General features: G+C 27.6%; 1 long non-coding RNA gene across 1 annotated transcript; it reads right to left on the bottom strand.

The window, feature by feature from the left end:
- Window positions 1–14,509: 14,509 nt before the first annotated feature.
- Window positions 14,510–15,297, bottom strand: LOC107905644 (uncharacterized). Its single transcript, XR_001686571.2, has 2 exons — window positions 15,154–15,297; window positions 14,510–14,827 (listed from the first exon to the last, which is right to left on the bottom strand). It is a non-coding gene; the product is annotated as an uncharacterized lncRNA (long non-coding RNA).
- Window positions 15,298–22,845: the final 7,548 nt, after the last annotated feature.

Below are 22,845 nucleotides of genomic sequence, written 5' to 3'. Positions count from 1 at the left end.
AGGATTGATAGTATTCCATTCTTTCTTCTCCATATGTTCGGGTTTTTCTTCTTCAATAGAGATGCCTAGAACTTGTTGAAACAAAGTGTCTAACACCTCGCCTTGCCACATGCTAAAATGACCAATTTCATCAAACAACTCCATTAAAAACTTTGCATTTGGCATTATTGTCCTTATGGGTGATGAGCTTGATGACGGCATCAACACCATTTCAACACCAACTAACAATATTCAATAGTAAACACTTGCTACAAGGATAGTGAGTGTAGTTCAAGAATAGTGCACCAGTTAAGTTCCTAGGAAAGAAAGGTGGGTCATAAAGACACTCTTAAATACCAAGTCTTTCCTAGCCTGAACTTTTCCAAGACATACACTTTCACGCAACTACACTTATATCCAGTAACTGAGGAATCATGAAAAATCTTCAATTGCAATTCTTTTTTCTGATGTGGAAGATCAAACAATATTGCAACCACAAATTATAATAAAAAAATTTTAACACTTCTTCACAGAGGCTCTGATACCAATTGTTGGGGACACCGGGGTAATAATATCCCACACAAATGTAGCTTTAATATTAAAACCAAAATAAATTGGGAACTCCAAAAGAAAATTGAAATAATCCAAGCACAGTGTATTAACCCGACAAATTATTATTAAATATCAAATGCAATAAAAAATTAATAAGTTCAAAAACACACCAAATATACGAGGTTTGGCAAATTGCCTACGTTCTCAGGCACCAATACCGAATAGTAACTTCACTAATACTACAAAAGTCTAGTAACTAATGGAACCCTTAATTAAAAGGATTTTCCAAAATATACCTAAAGTATATCAAAGAAAAAGTGGGAGAACACAAATGGTTGAGATTATTACAATCAAAGGCACTGACACATTTATATGTGAACAAGCCAATTACTAACCCAACTTCTTCTCTAATAATAAACATGAGATCGATTGCACAAAATCTTATAAAAAAATACAAGCAAATCTTTAAAATATTTTAGTTAAAGATGTCAACAAATAAAACAAATTATGGGAGACGAAATGACCACTATTAACTCGATAATATTAGTTTAATTGAATTTAATTGTCAGATAATTGATGCAAAGTCTAATCTTCATTAGTTTAAGCTTCTTTGTTTTTCAATTGCTAACCCAAAAAGGACTAAAGACGATCTGAAAGTAGAAAAATGGTATTCGTCGACATGAAACACTATTAACTACAAATAAGAAAATAAAGTAGAGAAATACCAGAAAAAAGAAAGATCCAAAATTTGAAGAGTTGTATTTATGCACTTTGATTGAGTTACTGAAAAGGACTGCTTCGCAACCAACTCCCAGAGTTTCAATTATTCTTATTTATTTATTTATTTACTACAAGAGCCTAAAGAAAATAATGAACAAAAATAAATAAATAAAAGGAAAGACCTAATACCATGATTCAATGGTTCCAACAGCTTTGCTCTCCTTTAAAAAAAAAGAAAAAAAAAAGCCAAATAATACTTCTTTTCTTTCTTTCCTTTAAAAATGCCAAATCATACTTTACACATTTCTGAAAAAATAAATATTATTGCGATCTAACAAATGACACGACAATTCAAAAAGCTTGACGCCATGCACCTAATTTTGTACATGAAAATCTATCGTTCTGTAACATTCCAAGGATCATGCGGTTGGTGTATTTTCATTTATCAATAATATTTATTTAAAGTTGGACACATCGAAAATTATATATTATATATATATACAAATGTCTTTATTTATTTTATAATTTAAGTTTATTTGATTTGATTTCAAGTAAAACTTTTTTAATAATGATAAATTTAGAATTCAAATAAATGGTTAAAAGAAAAAATTCACCACCACTCATTTTAACCATTTATTAGTATTTTTTTAATCATATTTTAATACCGCGTAATATATATAATTGATTTTTTGACCATATGATTATTTTGTATTTAAATTTCAAAATGACGGATATTACATTTTTATCCGTATGACCAAGTTTTGGTGGCCAACTGCTTGTCTTTTCGTGCAGTAGAGATAAGAAAGAATAAATTATAATATATATATATAAATATGAGTTTAAAATTTTTTTTAAATGGATGAAAATATTATTTATTTTATTATATTATTAAATTCATATTTAAAATAATTATAATATTTTATTTAGAATTATTAGTTAAAAATAAAATAGAATAGAAGTTGTTATAATTATACATTTAAAAATGATTAAAATTTAATAGATTTTGTGATAATTATACATTTAAAAATAATTAAAATTTAAAGTAAAATTATTAATTAAAAAAGTTGTGCTAATTTTAAAATAGAGTTTTTATTATAATAAAATTGTAAACATAAAAGATAGGGGAAAAAGGTTGTGATAATTATAATTTATGATTATTAATTAAAAATATTTTGACATAAACAAAAATTGTGTTATTTTTATTTTTGTAGAATAGATTTATTATTTAAATAGGATTTTAAGCACATTAATTATCAGTTAATTAATATTAGAATTAGTTGTTATTTTGATTAATATTACTTTGCAATCATTACATCAAGTAAAACTAAATTGTATGTTGAATATGTTAAAAATAGTTTAATTATTATAATATCTGAAAGGATAAGTTAATATAGTTTAATTATATTCAATAATTTAAATAAAATATCATTTTACGCTAATTATTGCAATTAAAAGTACAATATTAAAAGAAACAAATTAAACATTATCATATATAATGTATGTGACATTAGAAACTAATTGTAAGAAACGAAAAAATTAAGAGTCCGATAATTTATATTCATGTATAATAATGTTATATTTAAATTAAATTGGACATGTTAACAAATAACTCATAAAGTATAGATTTTAAGATTTCGCAATATTCTTGTTTTTTTGTATCGTTTATTTTAATTATACTATTCATGTTGTGTGTATGATAATTGTAAAGTCTACTAAGCGTTAAATGTAGTTTAATTATTTTTGGTATTTTTTGACCCACATCAATAAAAACTGAGATTATTGCATGTACCTCCAGCCAAAGGGAACACAAAAATTTTAAAGGGTGTCTAGTTGGATGCTTGTTGATAAATCATTGGAGTTACGTACTTTTTGAGATTTTGGTTGAATTTTGAGATGGGCAGGACCCCCTGGATCTGCAGATATACAAGATCCAATCTGCAACATTTTATTTATTATTCTTCCAAGCATCAACCATAGATTTTTATTAAATTTGTTGTTACTAAATTATTTAATATCAATATGATTATATCTTCAAATGATATAAAACTATACATTTGCATTTACTTTTTAAACTTAGTTGGAAACGTTATTTGCGTGTTGTCGATTGAGTTTTAGTTTATTTAGTATGAGTATTATTATCAATATAGAAGTATATGAGTTTAAATGCGCTGAAGCGCATTATTCTCTTATCTATGAGTTGAAGAGGAGTTATATAATTTTAGGTATTGTGTCAAAAAAAATAGATATGATTAGAAATTATAATGAGATTGTTTAAAAGGAAATAAATTATTTGCATGTCTTATATTTTTTAATATTTGTATTCAAATGAGATATGGAGTTTAAAGATTTCACTCGTGTTTTATCATATTATATATATACACTAAATCATGGTACATTTGTGATGTGGATAAAAAAAACTAAATAAAATTTTATTTTATAAATGATTAAGTTTAAATTTTAAAAATTAAAATATTTTATTAAAATATGAAAAATATACACTCGTTATATTATAAAAGTACATTATTTTTAATAAATTATAACTGAATTGATAAGTAAAGTGAATTTAATTAAGTATAAATGACAACAAATGAATCACTTTTTCCGATGATTTTTTTGAAAAATAAACTCAATTTCAATTAATTGATTCATAACATTTGCTCTTTGATAGTATCTATCGATACTTTCAAGATTTGAAGAAAAAGAAGAATCACTTAATTGCATGACACAATACAATATATATTTAATATTTTTTTATATATATATATATATCCCTTCATCATTTCAACAGTTTCACTATTGGTATATGATGAGGACATGATTGATTTGATTAAATGTCACAAATTGATGACAGTAAAAAGAAGGGTGACTTTTAATGATAACAATACAAGAATATTCCCAAGCAATTAATTTGTTTTAAAGAAAACAGTCAATGATTACTACAGAATTCACCAGCCGGTAGCTTGATTTCCTCTTCCACTAATTGATTTTAATAATTAAAATTAACCTCACTAAACAACCCCAACTTTCTTTTCTAAAAAAATATTAATTAGTGAACCCCCCAAGGATACAGCAATGTTCAGTGAAGAAGATGCATCAAAATTTTCAATCCTTGCTTTTAAAAAATCTCAGAAAATGAAATTCAAATGCAATGCAGAAGACCAAACATGAAATTAATGAAGAAATAGGAGATTGAAATTTCAGATAAAGAGCAACAGGATACAGCCAAAGTGGAAACCCAGAGAAAAGAAAGGGTGATGGGACCACAATTCTACTGATAAAATAAAACAAAACACATTATGACTTCCTTCTGTCGGTGTTGATTAGGAATAGGTGGGGCACCCATTTTTCTTATTTATCCTTATCCCACTCTTATATTTGTGTACAGAAGTCTTAATCTCATGGGTGTTTCCTGCCTTCTTCCTGCCTCTAACCTCATTTTTCACTAATTATTTTTACTAATTCATAATGGTTCTTTTAGTAATTATAATATGAATATATGAAATACATGTATCAAATCTTAGATTTAATGTCAAATAACGCAAATTTATCACTAAATCAATAACATAAAAAGCCTTAGATGAATAATTTTAAAGCAAAATTTAAATATTAAAAAGTTAGAGCTCAATTTCAACTCAACGTGAGACAAATTTTAAATTTTTTAAGTTTGCTCAATCGAGCTTATTTTTGCAGTAAATCCCGTTATAATTGAATATTTTTCAATACTAACTAAAAATAATAATAAAAGTATATTAAAATAATTAAATTCACAAATTATTCAAGACTGATAATTAAATTATTTAAATTTAATTCTTAATGTAAATATTATTTAAGCACAAATTTCGCTTGCGGTAGACGTATGTAGGCTTCTTTAAAGAAAATAGTAGAAATGTTAAGAGACAAATTTTGTGAAAAGGGATAAAAAGTTTGCAAATCTTTAGATAGTGACAAAATTGTAAGCTATCCAACTTTATATGGCTGAAAAGAAGGCATATTTGAATTTTATAATCTGCAGATTCAGGAATACCAAGCAACTGATCTTTTGTGGTGTTAGTGATGATTAAACTTGCACTAATTTGGGAAAATTTTCAAGGCAACAACAAAGTCTACTTGCACTACCAATGGGGAGGCTAAAGAAAGACAAATTAACAGTATTGCCAATTAAAAAGGTCAACAATTCCAAACCGCAAAGTCAAAAGGCAATATAATCAAAATTGAGATTGGGTCACTTCAATCATAATTATTTCTTAGAATATATTTATACAAGGGGGAGCTCTCAAATCATGCATGAAAGCGAATCAGGAATTTATATTTTGTGATTTTCCATCGGATGTTAGTAAATATTTGTAAATTAAATAGGAGTATTTAATAGTGGTTAAATGGAATTGTAGGTTCCAAGTAGTCAATATGGATTTAATTCATTCACTGAAATATAAATCAACCTGCTTAAGTTTTAATCAATTTTTAATGTCTGGTAGGGATGAGCGTTTGATTGAATTGAATCGAATCAAATCAAATAATTTCAAGTTAATTGAGTTAACAGGTCTTATTTTATTATCCTAACTTGATTTGATATTTTTTTAGATCGAGTTAACTAATTTGAAACTCGTGTCGAACCAAATCGAGTGAAATTAAAAAAATAAACATGTCAAAATAAAATTTTGCTAGAGAATAACTACTTCCATGTTAGAGCATATAAATTTGAAAACTTTTGCAAAGCAAAATAAGGGGGAAAAAATAAAATACTTTAGTATGATAAACTTAAATTATTAATTTATTTATTTAGGTCCCAAAATTACTATTATATGTTCTTTAAATTTTTTAGAATTTTTTAATTTTTATAATTTTTTTTTAAAAATATAAATTTTATAATTTTTTATAAATATTTTGATTTTTTTTGTGGTGAGAGAGACTAATTTGCTTATTTTCAAAATTGATAGGGACCAAATGGGTTTTTACACCAATATTGTTATTCGAACTATAAAATTCAACTCGACTCAAACTCAAAACTCGAATTATTTATTCGAATTGACTTGAAAAAAAACCGAAGAACTCGATTCAATTAACTCGAAATTCAAATTTTTTTATTTTTTGAGTAAAATCAAATTTTGCTTACCCCTATGTAATACCTATCAATATCATATGTAAATTACCATTCCCAAAAAAAAATTTAATTAATAGCTATCCACTCAAACTGAAGTAATAAATCAAAACTAAGACTATGGTGCTTTTGGTGATTTTTTTAATGTATATTTTTAAAATATTTACATAAAAATAAATGAAATTTTGGTTAATATGATAAAATTAAGGATTTGATGATTTTAGTGTTTTAGATTTAAGTTTTATCATTTGTAAATTTATTTTTATTTTTAATAAATATTATATAAAAATATAAAAGACAAAAAATTCTTTTAATAATATTTGTCATTTTTAAATACTTTTAAATTTAATTAATATTTAGTTAAGTTGTGAGATTAAATTAGTCTAAAATTTTATGCAAATGTAACGTGTGAAAAGTTAGGATTGTAATTAGTAAAATTTAAACATCAATGAAATCATTACCAAATGAATATTTCGTATTTTTATTCGGTTTTTTTGGTTGTACAATTCAATTTAGTCATCATATTTGCTATATATAAAAAAGCTAGATTAGTAATTTTTATAAATTTTATGAATAATATGAGAAATAAATTCAAGTATATTATTTTACAAATAAAAAACATTAAAATTAAGAATTTATATTATTGGATGAAATGTAAAACAAATATTTGAATATAATATAAAAAGTAAAACAAATATTTGAATATAATATAAATAAGATATGATTTTTTTTCTATTCATAGATAGAAGGAAGTAAAGTATATAAAACATAATCTTGTATGATTATATTTTGTTATAAAAATGATACAAAATCTTTTCAAAGCTATATATATATATATATATTTTTTAATTTCTTCAGCCATTTGTTGATATGATCCATAAATTCATGAGCATGTTGTATATGTATCATTTCGTAATCAAGCACTACTCAACAATCAATTCTTGAATTTTATTTTTCTCAATTCCAATATTTTCCATAATGATATATTAAATAATATAAAAGATAGTAGATATAATAGTAAACAAACCAAATAATTCAACATTATAAATTAATAGTAGTAACTAACTCTAATTACATAATCTTTAAAAATAAAGTAATTATTTAAATATATGTACAATGTTGCAAAATATCAGCAATTCGAAAATAAATGATAATTAATTTTTTTATTATAATAAAAGTTTAAGAAAATAGCATAAAATTGTTGAGGGACTTAAAATGTAATTAGCCCATCCTTTCTTTCTTACTCAGCATATAGATACCAAGTTATCTAATTTGTTACCCATAAGATGTATCAGTTAATTTTAGACATAATGACTTATTTGACCCTCCAACTTTATAAAAAAAAATTATTTTAATCTTCTATTTAATTTTTTTTTATCATTTTTAGCCCTTAAACAACTTGTGTGTTTTTTTTTTGTCAAATCACCTAAAAATAGATGAAAAAGTTAATTTTTTTAACTTCGTTGACATAGCATACAAGTGGATTGTCACGTGGATGACATGTCAGCATTTAATTAATTTTAAAAATTCAAATATATATAATTTATATTTAAAATTAAAAATCATTAAAATTATTAAAAATATTTTTTATATTTTAAAAATTAATTAAATGATGACATGTTATCCCCTCAATAGGTAGCTCATACTACAAAAGTTCCAAAAGAACCAAAATCATCAAAAATAACCAGCTAAATCACTTACTTGAGAGAGGAATAAATGACTGAAAGTTTCAAGCTTCCAAAACCTTTAATTTTTTGTTATTTTCGATGGATAAGAAGGTGATAAAAAAATATCATATCTTTTCTCTTTATTTTATTTATTTATCAATTAAGTCACCAACACCCACCTAACCTTGACAAATCTTGTCCCTATGGTCGGCCAAGCTTCTTTTAAGGGTCTAATTGCACTTTAAATACCTCCAATTATGGCCCTCCAGCTATTTAACACCTTTGGCTAGCAAATCACAACTTTTTCCCTTTATGCGATTTAGTCCTTTTTCGCAATTTGACTCACAAACGTTAAAATTAGTTCACCAAAATTTTCATACACTCATATAATCATACTATAACACCAAAATAATAATAAAAATAATTTGTAGTCCCGAAACCATTGTTCTGACTAAGCCCAAAATTGGGCTGTTACATAGGCTACATGGCCGTGTGTGAAGCCGTGTGGGCCACACGGTTGTGTAAGCCCATTTTCTAAAAAATTTTGCCTATACCAGTTTGACTCTAGAATTCATAATTAGACTTTTCGTAAGGCCCATATTGTTTAATTATGGCATGGAAACAAGATATATGTTAATATGCTTCTGTGTTGATGTGTTTAAAATATGTGAAATATATATATTTGTATGATCTAATACTGATAGTTTTGATGGTATGTCCTGAATCGCTATCTCTGTATATCTGTGTATGATGTATGACTATGTTAATTCGTATTTCTGAATTGACTTTATTACCATGCATATAACATTGTGCCTTTTCTAGTTAAGGTGATTTGTAATTCTGATATATCTATCTACAAAGCATGAAATCACATGCTTACTGGTTTTTGTTAAGAACATGAATGCATGTTCAACATTCTTATCATTTTATTTCATTTTATGCATGCCATGTCACATTGCATAGGGTTGGGATATTATAGTACGTAGGAAGTGCTGGCAATTTAATGATCTGCATTATCTGGTGGTTTATCTTCATTTCTATCTAGCAACTTGTCTGATTTATGGTGGCTCAACCATACACATATGTTGTTCTGACAGTTTGGCTACAATATAGTAGCTTTTCCACATGTATCCAATATGGTAGTTTTAATTGCAGTCTCTGGTGGCATTGACCACAATTATTTTGTTGGTGTGATTGGATGGACGAGTTCTGGGGAACTCTATTTGGTGTGTAGTAGAATTGGGTAGGATGTTTTCTGCATAAAAACTTGTATTACATTTCTAAAAAATACACATTCTCAAATTTGCTCAAATGATCGTTATGTAATTCTTTACGATTTTGTGAATTGTTTGTTGTGTTATTTTAGTTCTCGGTTTGAGTTTGTTACACAATGAGCTTTATAGTTCACCCATTTGTTTAATCTTTGACTTTTCAGGTAATCTTCTTACTTAAACTAGGCGACATGCAAGAGCTCAGATTGTTTTCTTAGTTAATTAAAATGTGGTGATTTTAGTAATTATCTATTTTGGACTTTTGGGACTGTAATCTATTTTTGGGCTTTGTTTTGGTTTTTGTTTAATTCATCAGTAATTGATATTTTCGAATGTGAAACTACAAAATCATATGAGTTAACAAATAGGTTTCGGTTTTCAAAACTAAAACCCAAAAAATTTTCAGCTGCAAATTAAGTAATTTCTTAAGTGTTTTTCTGTAAACGAATAAACAGCTTCTAACAAATGTTTTTCATATTTATATTTTCCAAACACACACTGAAATCAGAAGTTTTCAAACGAGATCAAGTTAAGAGCTATTTTGTAAAATAAATAAGCTCTGTGCGTAATTTTCGAAATAACAAGTGTTTTGCTAAAAATATTATTTTCATAATTCTCGGTTTCTAAAGCTAGGGTTTAACTTATGGTTTTTTAAACAAAATAATGTAATTTCTCCATATTCAGCCATAACGTTTCGATCGAGTTTGGGGTGTTACAGATCAGGAATGGAATATTTAGTTATGATATATGTAGAAAAAGTCATATTGGTTCTATGTTAACATAATTAATGGACAAGATTGTTCAGGATGCCTTTTGGTTATGATAGTAAAGTTTTGAGCTCATAAGGTTCTATAAAGACATGTAATTATAAGATAATTAACATATATATCTAGTCCAAGTGGGAGATTGGTGGATAATATAGGCATCACAATCACACACACAAATATATATAAGAAAATAACATGTTATTTATTTACTATCTAAAAAGGTTAACCCAAATTAAAAGTGCTCTTATTGTATTATGTTTTATTAGGCTTAGACCTATCCAAAGATCGGGTAGTCCGATTGACCCAATAGGCTTGACCCAACTTAAGTCGAGCTAGGACAAGGATTCTTGTGTCTCAAGCTGGCCCAGACTTAATTTAAATGATAAAAGATATTTAAGTTTAAATTTAATTATAAAATATCAATCAAAAATACTTTTTTAATATTTTATTAATTTTTGGACAATAAAATAGGTTTTTTTAAGTAAGCTGGCCCGGCCAGAAAACTGGTCTGGGCATGAAAATCTTTTTGGAATCAGGCCTCAGCCCAACCTATGGACAACTCTAATTAGGTTTTAGTTATTAAATAAAGTATGACCAAATATGTGTAAATACTCTAGTAACTAATTTCTAATTGATGACGGGCTAATTAAAAATTAAGGTTACGTACAAAAGTTTTATATCCGTGTTATGGTCCCCAAATTATACATACGTAACTTTTTTACATCTATTCTTCTGAAAAGAGAGATTTAATTTCTCTAAAGTACTTGTGTATTAATTTGGAAGATAAAAACCATAAGACTTGAAGAATTCAAGATATCAATGGATTCAAATATGCTTCCGCATCTAATTTTTTTCTTGATGATCTAACATGGCAGGTCCTAATTTATTAAGTTTTATATATGAGTTTTACGATTCTCACATTAATTTCTATACTTTATTTTCTAACACAATTTGGTCTCTATATTTTTATAAAGTTATTAATCAATCAAAATAGTTAATACCATTAACTTTTCACTTAAAATATATTATGTGGTTTTGTATTGTAACACCCCAAACCCGGCCTAGACGTTATGGCCGTATCTGGCAATTTCACACGATAGTGTTTTTGAAATCTCGTTGTTATGATGAAAACATTTCATGTTATTATCTTTAGTAAACCTTTGTTTGAACTTAGGAAGTCGTCTTTATTCATTTAAAACATTTGTTTTGAAACATCCCTCGTTGTGGAAGCTTTAATAAAACAGTCTAAGTGATCATGCATTTAGAAAATACTTTAACTTTTTGAAAACTGAATTTCCTACGACCAGCAGGTATAAATCCATAAAGTAAAATAAATAAATAAAAACCCAAATTTAAAACCAAAGTCCCAGAGGATCCTTAAATTAGAACTCAAATAATCAATAATAATCAAATTATAAATCGTAAATTGAAAACCATGAAGTCCAAAAATTACTATGGTCACCGCTGAGTCTTCCGTCGCACCGATCCGTCTAAGTCTGGGGATTACATGTGCACATTAAACAAAAAGGGTGAGTTTACGTAAATTCAGTGTGTAATCCTGCAGAAACAAACAAACAATCAGTATTCACAGCGTACAGTTGAACAGTCTTGGGCCTAAGCCCTTTTTAGTATCAGTGACAGTTTGGGCCTTAGCCCATCTCAGTACAGTGTTAAAAATGTAGTAGGGCCTTAGCCCATCATAGTACCAGTAGCAGTAACAGTTATGCAATAGTAAAATCCTATCCAAACAGCTTCTACACACCATCTCCGTCCAACCCTGCACTCCATGTGGGGATAAAATCAACACACCCATTCCTACACTCCAAGTAGTACCGAATACAGCACAAAATAGTAGTTTGCAACTGAGCTACCATTAAATTAGGCTTAAAGCCTTTCAGTACACTTCCTCCAAATAACAACCCCTAACCCAATGCAATGCAACATACAATGGATGATATGATATTATGCAATTTCAGTACATATATTCAGTTCAGATATTAACATGCTCAGTACATATATCATTCAGTCAATTTCACACATTTAGGGGTCAAAGTAGCAGTTACCAACCTTACAGTAGGTTCACAGTTGACTTGGGCGCCCCGTGCAACCTTAGAAACATTTCAGTAAAAATGGGCTCACACGCCCATGTGATCTACCCATGTGGGCCCCCATGCCCGTGTGGCCTACTCGGCCCAAATTGGCCATAGCCGTGTGATCCATTTTTAATGTAACCCATGCTAGCTAAATATTCATATATGTTTTCACTATTTACTTATATGTTCATTCAAAGTTGTCTACTTGAGTTATTGTCACTAAATTATTTATATCTTGAGCTGCAGAATTTCAAATTAAGATCCGCTTGATGTTCTTGAAACTAGACTCAAATAACTTTCTATTATAAAATTTTCAGAATTTATAGTTTATCAAATAAGTATAGTAAAACCTTCAAATTTATTCCTATTCTACTGTTTGATAGCTTCAACCTTTCCTTACAAAAAATTATTTATCTTTTAGTACGAAATTTGGATGATGTTTCTGTTTGTTTATCTTAAAAGTAGACTCATTAAAGATTTAAAAATATAAATTTAAGCCCCTAATTAATTTCAGCTATTTTAATCAAAATGTTGATGTCAATTTTCCTTGAGAATACTATTCCAACAAAAAGATTATTTTATTATGACGAGTTTGAATAAGTGTTTTAAAAAAAATCCTAATAAGTATTTTTAACATTATTTTCATTGTTACATAACTACCAAGTGATTTTTTTTTTAATTTCAAAATGTTACACCTAAGAATTTAATACAAGAGTTTTAATGACAGTAACAACTAGACCTAAATTTTAAAATCCACAAAGTAAAAAGACTAAATTCCTGAAAATAAAAAGTAGAGTAACTAAATTCCAAATGTATAAAGTGTACAAAAACTTAAAAGATTTTTAAGCTTGAATTTTTTACTCAAACAAACAAATAACCAAATCAAAGTGAAGCGTGAGGTAAGAATCATACTAATATGTTATTAGAGTTAGATTATATTATTCTAAAAAAAAGTTATATCATATAAAATATAAGGGAAGAAATGAAAGAAATGTCATAAAAAAGAAAAAAAGAAGAGAAAGATACATTGGATTTGTTAAAAGCGAAACTAGAATTCTGACAGAAAAAAATATTGCTAATAAAAAATTATAAAAATCAATATTTGTGTTATATTTCAACCATCAAAAGATGACAAAATACATCTTAATATCTTTTACATATTAGCTGAAATTTTAATGGTTTAATTATGCTTTTAGGTACTAAATAAATTAAATTTCATTATAAAAATCATTTGTGTTGTAATTTAGTAATTTAATCTAAAACTGGTAATATTTAAAAAAGCCTTTTGTTTCGTAATTGTTCTAATAAGATATTGCAACATAAGTAGGGACAGAACAGTTTTAAGGCAAAGGGAAATAAGCAAAAAATAAAAATAAAAAATTAGTATACAATATTTGCTAACGCGGTTCGAATTTAATAATTTTATTCTGAGAAATTGGTCAGAAAATGAATATATTCAATAATTGAATCGATCACCTATAAACTTAAACTCAATCGACCCTTATAACAATAGATAATTATAATCCCAATATTAAACCAAATTATTAAAATCATTCTCCCAAAAAAAATTTCATTCACAATTAACAGATTTTTTTCCAATAAAGCCTAAAATAAATGTTACACTATATAGCAAAAATAAAGCATATGAACTTATACAAAGACACTCCAAAGAAAAACCCTTCCACCGAAGACATTAATCAGGCCTATTTATAAGTTTTTCACAGTATTTAAAACTTGAGAAAAGCTATGGGTAGTTTTAAGTATTGTGTTAAAAATAACAACTATTATTAAAACTTATAATAAAATTATTCCAAAAAAAATTCAAAAACTAAAAATTTCTAATGAATTATTATGAGTAATTATCTCAAAAAAAACTTTCATTTTCCAGTTTTTGACATAGTTCAAATATTGTTAAAAGATGTTATAAGGATATAGTTATTTAAACTCATACTTTACTCTTTCATTTTGTTTCAAACAGATTAAATAAAATTAACTTATAATTTTGTTGTCAACTGAGTCTTAATTTAAAAGATATAGGTATTATTATTAATGCAGAAAGATTAGAGTTTGAGTGCCCTAAAACATATTATCCTCCAATTTATGAGTTAGGAATGAGTTATGAATTTTTTAAGCATTGTTTTAAAAAGAACAAATATAATAAGAAGTAATGAATATAGAATATCTTCACCTAAATATAGATTTTTTTTATGGTTCTTACATTTAATTATTTATTTAATGTAATTTTGTCTCATGAATGAATCCTCATTTGTTGCTTAATAACAATTAAAAATAATCCAAAATTAAAGAAAATGAGTCTTCTTAAAATTATTTATAGAGTATAAATTAGTTATAGAATATAATATTGAGGAAATAAATATAGAATATCTTTGTAATTGGCTAATTTTGGCCTGGCCAAATTATAAAATAAAAACCAAAAATCCAAATGTTTTTAAAGTTCATTTACAAATTAAAACTCACACCAGTCCAAATTGTCAAGGCCCACATAACCTAAACCCAAATTAACCCTAGCCCACAAAATTAACCCAACACATTAACAAAACAAAGAAACCTTAGCCCTCAGCCTACCCTCTTTAGCCGCCGCTCACCCAACGCGCGCCACCCTCGCCTCTGCCACTACCGCTCGGCTCGTTTGTCACTTGCCATCGCATGCTTCTGTCACCTGCAAAGAAAGAATCACACGCAAGCAGTAAAAACAAAAAAAAGAAACGACAAGAAGTAGAAACAAATAGAAAAGGACAAAAATAGAAAAGTAAATAGTTTGTAACTCGGCTATAAAAACCGAAAGAAATCCTTTTGTAATGGTTACGCACATTAGCAAATCAGAATAGAAATAAAAACTGAAGTTTCAAAAGGTTTTGCTACGTTCTTTTTTCTTTTTTTTTTCTTTCGTTCTATTTATCTTTTTTTTTTTATGTTTATTCATTTCTTTTCTTTTTTTTTTAAATCTATTTAAGCAAAAAGAGGCATATAAAAAAAAGGATGCACCTGAGGGTCGCGCTCCACCGCTGTATACGGCGGTCACCGCAGTCGTCAGCCAGTGGCCCTATAGGCCGGATGTGGGGGAGAGGAGTTTTGAGAGGATGAGAGGTTTAGAGTTCCATTTTTTTTTGTGTGAAGGCTGAAAATGAATAATTTTTTAAAAAAATTGGGTTTGAATACAACCCTTGAAACGACGTAGTTTCACTCCCCTCCTCACACACCTCAAAACGGCGCCATTTTGGGGAGGGAACCCGCGACCCGACCCGCCAGAAGGGAGATCCGCGTGTTTTCTGAAGGATGGGCTATTTATGCCTTTGGTCCTTTCTCATTTTTTATTCTTTTAATTTAATCCTTTTTTATTTTCCTTTTATTTTTAAATTTGACCATGAAATTTATTGCGAGCTTCAAATTGGTCCCTAACCCGCTGACTCGCTGAAAACAGGACGCGTGTCCAGAATTTGGTTTATATTTCGAATCGGTCCTCTATAGTTTGTGCGCGTTTAGTTTTGGTCCTCGGTGGCCTATTTTCTATTATTTATAATTTATACCTTAATTTTTAATTCGATTTCAACCTGGTCCTCTGTTTAATTAATTAATTAATTTATTCATTTATTTATTTATTTTTCAAAAAAAATTGTTAATGTTATTCTTTTTAAGTTTTTATATATATTATTTATTATTTATTATTACTTATTCTAATCCTTTTTACGTATCATGTACTTTAAATTATTATCAATTTTAACTATGTTACATGTATTATTTGTTCTAAACTATTATACATATTACTTATTTTGAAATTTTTTTATATCTTTTTATTTTAAACATTATATGTGTATATTATTTATTTTAAAATTTCTTATATGTCATTTTGTTATACTATTTTTTATGCAAACTATTGTAAATTCTTTTCTTATTTATTGTAAACCTCTTGTTATTATTTATTTTAAGATTTCATACATTATTTATATTAAACTGTTTTTATATTGTTTTTATATATATTATTTATTTTAAATTTATTTTTCACGTATTATTTATTTTAGACTTTGTATGTGTTCTTTTAAATTGTTATATATTATTTATTTTAAGATTGCATTATTTTATTTTAAATTACTTTGTGTATTAATTATTTTAGATTGAATTATACTATTAACTTTAAATTGTTTTTTATAATATCTATTTTAAACTCATTTTTTATGTATTACTTATTTAAAATTGTTTCATTATTTATTTTAAATGGTTTTATGTTATTCATTTCATTCTTTTGATTATTATTGTTGGTATTTAAGTGACGTATGCCATGTGATTATTGTCATTGTGTGTTATAATTCATTCATCCGTATTTTCATATCATTGTTATTCACTTGTATAATATCGTATCCATGCATTATTGTTCTATGCACATTACTATATTTTTATTTCATGTCATCGTATCGTATATTAAGCTCCAACATGTTTATCAAATATGGATCATTTTATTTTACTCTAAACAAAATAACGCACGTCGTTTAAATATCGTACTCGCTATTATTCAAGAACAAAGATTTCAAAATAAGGCAATGTTTCATTGAGGAATTGTGCCCTAACTTACGAGGTTTCGGTTTTCTCGTTGATCCTAAATAGCCAAATATCGTTTCGAGTTTTAAAATACACAGAATTCCAATAAAAATTAAAGGCAAACTTATTCTCAAGGGTGCAAAGTGTTGTGTCCTAACTCACGGGATGTGATATTTTATTACTTCGAGATGAGAGAGTCTTTAACACTCTTTTCGGTCTAACTCAAGCTTTTTTAAAATCGACGTTAATAAGGAAGGATCGTATTTTAAATTTGTTCCCGATTTTTAACTTTCGACATTAAAACATTAACTAATCAATTTGGTACCAATTTTGGGCGTGACGAGGGTGCTAATCCTTCCTCGCACGTAATCGACTCCCGAACCCGTTCTCTCAAGTTTCGTAGACCAAAAACATCGTTTTAGTAAACTAAAACGTTTTATTAAAACAAAGGTGATCCGATCACACCTAATAAAGATCAGTGGCGACTCCAATTTTTTACTTTTCCGTTTTTAAGCAAAGTCGACGCCCTTTCCAAAAAAATAGTTTCGACAATCTTCATCTAAATATAGATAAATTTATAATAAATTTAAATTAATTAAAAATATTTATAATTAAGAGTAAGAATTCGGTTAAGTCCATAGATTATTTATATATATTTTTGGGATATGGCTTTTTTTTCATGTAAAACAATATAATTTTAAAAATATATATATAAAATTTCTGAGAAAAAAAAGAGAGTAAATATCATCATTTCATTTCACCTACCTAAATTAAAACAAAACAAAAATGGCATCAGAATATGAATAAGCGGGTATTAGAATCTACAGGGTTCATGGGAGTGTAGGATAAGTTAAACATTCATTAAACAACCTTCTACTCGTATCAATGTCGTCACTTTTTGCTGGAAAAGAAGGACTTATCGTGAAACTGTGTTGGATAAATGATGAGAATGGAAGTGGCCTAAGCAACCGTCGGTGAGTCTGAGATTGAAAGGCAGAAAGATGAGCGGCGGCTGTCGGCTGAAAGGTTAAGAAATTTGTAGAATACTGAAGCTAAAATTGAAAGTCGGTGAAATACTAAGATGAGAGTAGGAGAGTTTTTGTTTTCAATTGGGTTTGGGTTATTATTTATTGTTATACAACCCATTTCATTTTATTAGTGCTGGTTTGAGGTTTTGGGCTTAATTTAATATAATTTATAAAATATAAATATTTGTAATTATTAATATTTACTCAATTAATTTCATCGAGATTCACTAATAAAAATTTAACCAATGTAATCATTTATTTACTTCTTTAACTTCGAAATAAATTTGTCAATTGAGTCTTAATTCAATTAGTCAATATAAGAGAAAATGAGTTTGAGTATGCTGAAACACATTATCCTCTTATTTATGGTTAAGAAGAACTATGAATAATTTTAAATATTACGTTAAAAAGAACAGATATAATCAAAATTTATAATAAAATTATTTTAAAACAAAACTTCAAAATGGACTTTAAGTGAATGAGTTGATTAACTATAATTGAATAAGCTCTCATGGGAACTTTTTATCTAATATATACTAGGAATATAATCTCCTGATGTGGGATCAAGATTTTAATAAATTAATATAAAAAAATTATACATAATTCTTTGTATAAGAATTTTGCACTAAGGATATCCTATGATAAAACAAAAAAAAAACTCATAAAGTTATTTAATTACAAAAAAAAATCATGTTATAGTGTGATATCTATAGACAATATACTCTTAATATGTTATTTCTTTGTTCTAAATTAGTTTACGTAAAACTATTACCGGCAATTAAATCAAATGATCATTAAAATTTTAATTCTATTTATAAAACTTGAGTAATTATATATTAATAATAAAGCATTAATTGTGTATTATAATGACAAGATATATAATTGTTTATGTTGTATATATTTAAAGATACTACTAAGATAAACCCCATTTGATGGTTTGATGGGTAATCATCATTTCAGTTGTAGCCTGTGTTCGAGTTGTGTTAATTGCTTTGATTTGTTTAGGCTTTGCCCTATTGTTGTAATTCACAAAAAAAATACTATTAAACATATTAGGCAAAAAAATGAATCAAAACACTATTCCAATTACTTTAAATGAATCCAAAATTTTTAAAAAATTCCAATATAGCAGCAACATCATTAAATCCTTTTCAAAATTTTCAACTTTAGTTCTTGATTTAAATGCATTTGTTAAGTGAAAATTTTAAAATAATTATTATGAAAATCATATCCTCTTATTAATTTTATTATAGAATAAGAAAATATAGACAAAATTATATGTAACGACTCGATTTTTAGTGGCATAAAAAATATAGTTTTGGGATTCCGTAAATTGAGTCCATAAATATTTTTACCTAAAATTTATAGAGTTATTATATAATGAATTGAATGTCGGATAAGTAATTTAGCTAAAATTGTGTTTAATTAAGGCCCAAGGACTAAATTGTAAAGTCCAATTGCTATAGATTTTTAATTAGAAAATAACTAGATGACTTAAATCTCAATTAATCCAAGGTTCAAAACAAAAAATAAACCATGTTAGATCTTAACTTAGTGGATAGTAGAATTTTGGGATGAATAAATTAATAATAAGGTTTATTAATCAAATTAAGTTTAATTATGTTAATTAGCCATTTAACTTTAGTATAGAAGACAAATTAAAAGAAAATTCATCATCTTCTTTCATTTACAAACCGTCCACAAGAGGAAAAGAAGGGCTTGACACCATTTTCACGAAATTTAAGCTTTTAGCTTCAAAATTCAACTAAGTCATTATTTATGTTCTTGTAATTTTTATAGATTTAAAGTCATGAGGGCTTAATTTAACTAGCCCATATACCATTTGTATTACTATTGAAGTTTTGAAAGTTTCTATTGTTGAGAATTGAAAGTTTTAAGTATTAAATGAATAGATTTTAAGCTTAGATGTGAAAAAGGACTAAATTGTAAAGCTTAATTGATAGTTTTGTATATTAAAGAATAAATTGAACAAAATATAAAATTAATTGTAGAAATAAGAAATAGGAGGTCCCTAATGGGTAATAATGAAATCGTATTTTAATTTGGAGCTTTAAATTGAAAGTTAGGTTAGTCCTAATTTTAGGGACTAAATTGAATAAATTGTAAAAATGTGTGTAACTTTGTAATTGGTTTTGATTTGAGTTGGAATTTAATATTTTGTATTGTTGGATTATTATTCATAGCTAAAGACGATACAGGAATGCCAAGAGGGAAAGGAAAGACGAGAGCCAACGACTAGTAACTCGAGTGTTCGATTTGTATTTTTATGATTCGAATCATTTCAAATGTTGCATATGTACCTTGTTTTTCATGTTATGATAATGAGGTGAGTTAAAAATGACTAATAGAATTAAATTGATACAATGTTGGTTAATTACCGAGATAAAGAACTAAATTGAGTAGAATTGAAAATAATGTAACTTGATGAAAATGTGAAATTGACTTTGAATTGGGTTGACTCATGTTATGATATATATGAATTGACGAATTGGTTGATGAATTGAAACTAATGAGTTATAAATTGAGCTATATTATGAATTGGATAATTGGTTACCTTATTAACTGTTTGGGGGGAGTCATATATAGTTGGCATGCCATAAGATAGATTGAGTACGAATTGCTTCGACTACATGTCAATGAGTTCTAGGAAAAACTTTTACTCCGATTATACCGATGAGTGTTGGGTGCAATTTATCTACTTCGAATTTTCTGATGAGGCACTGGGTGTCGAATTGGTCTATTGGTTGGATCTGTGTATCCGTTCAAGTCTGAGTTAGGTTAATAGGAGGATAATTATATACATATACATTGCAAATTGGTTGAATGATGATTGGAATTGATTATATGCTACTAAGTTGGATTACAAAAATTTATATACAACATTAAATTTCAAGGTATGTAAAAGATTACGCAAAATGATTAATAAGCCGGAAAGCCAATTCGGTAAGATTTGTATACATCATTTGACTTGGTAATGAAAGGTTGCATGATTATTTGTTATAAGTTAGGTATTTATACAATTCATTAAGCATTGTAATATTGGTATAGAATATACATATAAGATGAATTGAATGAACTAATCATATAAAGCATTGTATTGACTAATAGTATTAATATAGATATTGTATACAATTGACTATTTCATGTGTTACTTTAATTTGAATTGTAGAAATACCACTGAGATTTATCGCTCAGTGTACGATTTTGTTCTCCGTGCACAAGTTAGGTTCAATTTGTGATTCTGAGCATCGACTCAGCATCTAGTCAAGATCTCAGACTCAACAATGTTTGTGAATCTATTTTGTTAAGTTATATGGCATGTACCTAGTAGAGTCATTTTGGTATAGTTTGATGTTTATAAACTCTAGATGTTGGATTTAGAATATTGAAGATAGTATATGTTTGATATAAATGCAACTTAGAATTGTTATAATTCTAATTAAGGTATGAAGCAAGTAATGGTATTATGGTTGAGAAATAATATATGAATATGTGTATGTATTCTTCGTGTTATGAAGTTGATAGTTATTAATGAGCTTATGTTGATGATTGAAAGAGAATGATGAAAAGAAAGGAACGTCTATATGTATAGATGATGGTTAGTATTAAATCTATTATAAATGTATGATTGGTTGAAAAGAGTTTGAGTTATGGTATATGCTTAGTGATATTTCGTAATTTGATATGTCAAATTAGGCTCCCCATTAAACTTAACGAGCTTGTGTCCAAGCAATTTAGGTGTTTTTGTTATGTTTTTACTTAATTCCTGTTATTAGCTTTAATAAGTGAAAGACCATGTGAATTGGCTTTAATAAGTGAAAGATCATGTGAATTGGATTATACGAGCCCGTAGGGCCAATATGGAAACATAGCGAATCAATGAATTCGATTCAGATATGGAATAGTGGTATATATATGTTTGAAATTGAATTGGAATTGAGTGCTTTAATGTTAAGTAGAAGATATGATAAGTTTAAATGTTATTATCAAATGAAATGATGTGAAAAATGGTTATACGCATATCTCATATGTTAATGGAAGCTTTTGGTATGAAAGTTTATGTGAAATGGATAAAAATTGATCTTGAATTGATAGTAAGCATTTGATTAATGTTTGTGTTCTATTGATTTGAATCATGAAAGTACTATTGATTTTTATCACTTAATGTACAGTTTTTATTTATTTATTTTATGCACAGGTTTGTGTGGATCACGAAGTTTCAAAAGGTGATTTCAACATCTAATCTATGGCCCTCTACTCAACAATGTTTGTATAGTCTCTTTTTGTTTAATATATTGTAACACCTCTAACCCGTATTCGTCGCCGAAACAGGGTTACAAAGCATTACCGTAGTTTATAAATCAATTACAATTAATTCATGTCTTTTATTATTCATATCCGAAACAAATCATAATTCAATCATGTTGTCCCTTAAATGGACCCTCGAGGTCCAATTTATACATTAGAAACAAGTCGGGACTAAATTGGAAACTCAGAGAATTTTTCACGAAATTTCAAAAATTTTCCTAGATGCAGGGGACACACACCTGTGTGGGTAGGCCGTGTGAGCTCAAGTGACACACCCGTGTTTTAGGCCATGTAGGCATTCGATGTGAGGCACACGGTTGTGTCCCAACCCGTGTCCATACCCGTGTAACTCTCTGACTTGAGTCACATGGCCAACCATACTCCCGTGTGCCAGGCCGTATGGACAATTTAATTTTCAAAAATTAGGTGCATGATTCACATTATCAAGACACACACCCGTGTGCTAGGCTGTGTGTCACACACGGTTGAGACACACGCCCGTGTCTCTGCCTGTGAAAACAATTCGAAGCATTCTATTTCTAAATTTTTAGGATGCAGGGAACACACAACCAAATCACACTCCAGTGTGCATGGCCGTGTGTCACACATGGTTGAGACACACAGGTGAAAATAGGTCATTTTCAAGGCCACGTTTCTCACCCAATTTTGCCTTCAACCTAAAACAATCTTTGAGCACTTTCACCAACCAATTTAAGAAATTATAACCTAGCCCAAATTCAATCTTATGCTCGATATATCACTTCTTAAATGCATTTATCCAATTTAC

Source organism: Gossypium hirsutum, chromosome A11 (genome assembly GCF_007990345.1).
Source record: "Gossypium hirsutum isolate 1008001.06 chromosome A11, Gossypium_hirsutum_v2.1, whole genome shotgun sequence".
Classification (NCBI taxonomy): domain Eukaryota; kingdom Viridiplantae; phylum Streptophyta; class Magnoliopsida; order Malvales; family Malvaceae; genus Gossypium; species Gossypium hirsutum.
Note: the sequence above shows the minus strand (reverse complement) of the source record. Positions and strands in the feature narration are given on the sequence as shown.